Consider the following 5,255-nt stretch of genomic DNA (forward strand, 5'->3'; position numbering starts at 1 on the left):
TAAAAGGGAAGACAAGGGAAACAAGATATGAATAACCATTCTAAACCATATCAACCCGAGTCCGGAATACAATAAGTGGCGGGTCAAAATCGGAATTGATATAAAAAAAAATTAAGAAAACAAACAAACACCTTTTTAACAAATTACAAACCTAAGACTCTTATACTGTCAAGGAGATTTTTAATATAAAAATATTTTTAAAAAAAAAGATTTTTAAAAATAAATACATTTTAAGAAATACTGAATTATTTATTATACTCTATTTTTTTTTCTTTTTCCCAAAGTAGTTTATAACATGGTGGAACATTTTAATGGAAAAAAAAAAAGTATAATTAACAAAGATTACACTTGCAGTGTAGGATAAGATTGCAATGTTGTTGAATAATCATAAGATTGCAATGTTCTTGAATAGAGAAGTGCTACTTTACACAGAATAAAGAGAAGTGAAGATGGTGAAGATGAGAGTAACTAAATAAATAAATAAATTATGAGAGTAACTGATTGTGGCAGAGAAGAAGTCTAGAATGGTATCGAACTATTGGGTTGGAGAACGTGTTTAGTGGAAAGAACATAGGTGCTTTATTTCTTTTATTATTATTATTTTTTTATCTAAATTCCACATGGCATAAACCTTCAAGGCACCAAATTAAGGGTTAGTTTTTAAAAGAGATTTGATACACACAAAAGAAAACAAACAAACAAACTTTTAACAAATTACAAACCTAATACTCTTAAATTGTCAAAGAGATTTTAATATAGAAAATAAAATTTAAAAAAAAAAACAAAAAACAGACCCAAAAAAAACTAATTTTAAAAAAATAAATAAATTTTAAGAAATACATAATTATTTCTTATATTCTATTTTTTTTTTCCCTTCCCAAAGAACTTGATAACATAATGGAACTTTTCAATGAAGAAAATAAAAATTATAATTAATAAATATTACACTTACAGTATGTGATGACCAGGTACGTTATTCGTCTCATCCCTTTTGAATTATGTTGGGATTACTCTCGTTTTAGTGTTGGATTTTAATGCGTGGTTTTATTAACTGTTAGGTCAGTTGTTTTTGTGAACTTGCTTTCAATATTCTCGTTCTTAATTATTTCGAATTTGAGTTTCACTTGCTTCGGGAGGTGCGAGGTTGGATTCGAGGCGTATCGAGTTGAGTTGTTAAATTTTCTATCTGGAAGCAGGGCCGCACGTGCGGGGATGAGGGTCGCACGTGAAAAAGAGAGGCCGCACGTGCAAAAGGGAGGCCGCACGTGCAATGAGGGAGGGGAATTTGGGTTTGGCTATTGCATTATATGTAGGTGCGGAGAGTAGTGCGGGGAACAAGTGCCGCACGTGCGGAGGGGGGTTGCTGCACGTGCAGGAATGGGTGTCGCATATGCGGAACAGGTCTGTGTCCGAAATTTTTCTTTCTCTCTCTTCTTGGGCTGTGTGTATATCACTTTTTGTATACCTTTCTCTCTGTAAGAACCCATTTCTCTACCTTCTCTCTACATTTATCTACACCAAACAAGATCAAAACCTTGATTTCTTTAGATCCATTAGAGTTTTGACCCAACATCCTTCATTAAATTTGGAGAGCTAACTGAGGGCTTCGTGTTGTACAATGGAGATTGGATTTCAACACCGTCAAATTTGGGGGTTTCTCATCTCTTCTTCTCCAACACTTGAGGTAGGGATTTTCTTAGAGTTATATATATATTTTTGCAAGATTATGTTGGTCTGGAACTCTTTTGGAAAGTATAGGAGCTTGATTTTAGTTCATATGTAGTGATGATTTTGAAAGTGAGTTTTTTTTTTTTTTTTTTTTTTTTAAAAGCTTGACTACATTGTAAGAAAGGATGCTTTGGAGAGATTTTCTTTTTGTAAGATGAAGAAATGCCTAGTTTTGGCAAAAACCTAGAAAACTTGAGATTTTTGTGAGAGATGTTGAAAATTTATGGGTGTTTACCTATTACCATGTTAAAATGAATGAATGATTAACAATCTCTTATTTTATATAATAAATGACAAATTTCATGGAGTATGAGAATTGTTGATTTTGAGAAGTTGTTGCTCAAAATGTTGATGTGGTTATGAAATGAGTAAGTCGTTGAGAATGCATGAAATGTGAGATTGTTGATTATTCATTGAAGGATTTAAATGAACATATGGCTATCATGAAGGATGTCATTGGAAAGGGAAATGAATGTTATGATTTCTATGGGAACATTGCATGGAATAATTGAAAATGGAAAGGGTGTTTCATGGCATTGATAATTGTTGCATTGGCATTTCAATACTTTTGCTTGTTACAAATATTGAATTGGGATTTGAAACTTTGCATTGAGAAGGGAATGTTGTGAAATAAGATTTTATTGGAATGTTTTGGGGTAAATACGTTTGTAAGTCCAGATAGGGAGTGAAGAAGAAATTAATTAAGTTGGCCTGAGTGTCCAGGGTGAAAGACCAAAAACACGCGTGGAGGAGGTACCACGTGCCTTCCAGTTAGCTACCGATAAAGTGGAGATTTGGTAGTGCTAGTTATGCCTACTTGCAGACACCAACCTAGGGACTACCTGAGTCGTATTTACTGCCCCTTGAACTAATTTGATAATTTGTTGGATTATTAGAACTTCAAATTTTCATTGAGCATGATGGTTTCCAAAAGATGAGGATGTGATTTTCTTTCAAAAGCATGGCATGGCCTGTGCATTTCACCCCTTGAGACTTGTATAAAATGTATATACTTTGTTAAGAATTTCCTACTGGGTTTTATGCTCACCCTATGGGACTTTGTGCAGGAAAAGATATGGTGATACCGCCTAACTGAGGGCATGGATGTGCATGTGAGAGCACAAGGCTCTTGTTTTGGTTGTGATTGTATTTTTGTAAGCCAAGGGCTATACTTGTATGGGTTCGAGCGACCGTTTTGTGTAACCAGGCTTAAGCCTTGGACTTTATAGCCCTTGAGGGTGTTTACTTATTTTGATTAGGTGTTTTACATGATATAGATTCATGTATTGAGGTCATTGAATGTATACCCTCATGTGGAATTATTTTTGTAAACATTTTATGATTACGTATTTAAGTGTTGGGGGAAAAACTACTTCCGTTATCGTAAGGTGTAGAGGCAAATGCACTTTCATTGTGTATATTTTTGGGGGGGCATTACACAGTATAGGATAAGATTGCAATGTTCTTGAATAACCATAAGATTGCAATGTTCTTGAACAGAAAAGTGATATTTTACTGTGAATATAGAGAGAAGTGAAAATGGCGAAAGTGAATTAAAACTGTACAATAAAGCACACAAAATAGAAAAATACAAAGTCAAGACTTTTAGAATATTATAATCAAAGAGTAAGGGTGTAATCTTGGCCCGGCCCGGCCCATGTCAGGCTTTGCGGGCTCCCGCCAAAAAAATGAGCCGGGCCGGGCCGGCCCACGGGCTAGAAAACTAGGCCCAGGCCCTAGCCCAAGCTCAGGGGTATTCGGGCTTTGGGCGGGCCAGTGGGCTGGGTCCATGGGCTCGGGCTTGGGCTCGGGCTTTGGGCGGGCCTAAACAATTTTTTAAAAATTTTTTCACCAAAATTTTATTATTTTCCATTAAAAAAAAACTGGGCATCGGGTGGGCCAGGCCTTGGGCCAGGCTTTTGGGTGGGCCTTGAGCGAGGCAATGGGCCGGGCCGGGCTTCAAAACGATGGCCCAGGCCCTAGCTCAAGGCATCGGGCTGGGCTTGGGCTTGGGCCTTAACAGGCTGGGCCCAACTTGGGCCGCGGGCAGGCTTCGGGCTAAAATTACACCCCTATCAAAGAGATTTGATATAATAATAATAATAATAATAATAATAATAATAATAATAATAATAATAATAATAATAATAATAATAAAAATCTATTAACATTAAAAAAAATTATAAAACCAAAGAAGAAACTTTTTTTCAAGAACACTAAATTCTTTCTTAAAAAAAACACATAGCAAAAAATATTAAGAAAAGAAATAAGCAAATTTTTAAAAAACTATAAATTCAAAATTCTTAGAACACTAATTTTCAAAGAGATTTGATATACAAAAAGAAAAATAAATAGTTATAGTAAAACATATTTGATAAAACTGCACAATAAAGCACACAAAATAGAAAAATACAATGCCAAGACTCTTAGAATATTATAATCAAAGAGATTTGATATACGCAATAATAATAATAATAATAATAATAATAATAATAATAATAATAATAATAATAGTGAAATCTATTAACATTAAAAAAAATAATAAAACCAAAGAAGAAACTTTTTTTTTTTAGAACACTAAATTCTTTCTTAAAAAAAACACATAGCAAAAAATATTACTAAAACAAATAAACAAATTTTTAAAAAACTATAAATCCAAATTCTTAGAACACTTATTTTCCAAGAGATTTGATACACACAAAGAAAAATAAATAGCTATAGTAAAACATATTTGATAAAAAAAAATTATGAAAACAAACAAACAACTTTTTAACAAATTACAAACCTAAGACTCTTATACTGTCAAAGAGATTTTTAATATAAAAAAATAAAAAAAAAACAAAAAAATAATTTTTTTTTAAAATAAATAAATTTTAAGAAATACTGAATTATTTCTTATACTCTATTTTTTTTTCCTTCCCAAAGAACTTGATAACATGGTGGAACATTTTAATGAAAAAATAAAATAAAAAATATGATTAACAAATATTACACCGACAGTGTATGATAAGATTGCAATGTTGTTGAATAATCATAAGATTGCAATGTTCTTGAATAGAGAAGTTATACTTTACATAGAATAGCGAGAAGTGAAGATGGTGAAGATGAATTGAAACTGCACAATAATAATTATTATTATTTTAGATAGGAACTGCACAACGTTTTAAAAAGCGAAAGAAATCTAAATAAATAAATAAATGATGAGAGTAACTGATTGTAGCAGAGAATAAGTCTCGAATGGTATGGAACTATTGGGTTGGAGAACGTGTTTAGTAGAAAGAACATAGGTGCTATAGCGATCCCGGTATTCCCTGTTGTTGTTTAACTGTAAATCGGACTCGGTTCCGTAGATTCGTTGTGGTCTTATCTTCATTTCTATCCCTTACTCTTTGTGTTAGAGTTTTGGGCTGTGTTGGGCAAGTTGCGAATAAGTTGGTTGTGTTTTGGAGCTTTGAATTTTTGCCCAGGTTTTGGTCTCTCTGCTCGAGCGGAGATTTGACGCTCGAGCGGGCATTTGTTGTTGCCTT

The sequence above is a fragment of the Camellia sinensis genome, chromosome 11, assembly GCF_055761805.1.
Source record: "Camellia sinensis isolate YWXY chromosome 11, ASM5576180v1, whole genome shotgun sequence".
NCBI lineage: Eukaryota > Viridiplantae > Streptophyta > Magnoliopsida > Ericales > Theaceae > Camellia > Camellia sinensis.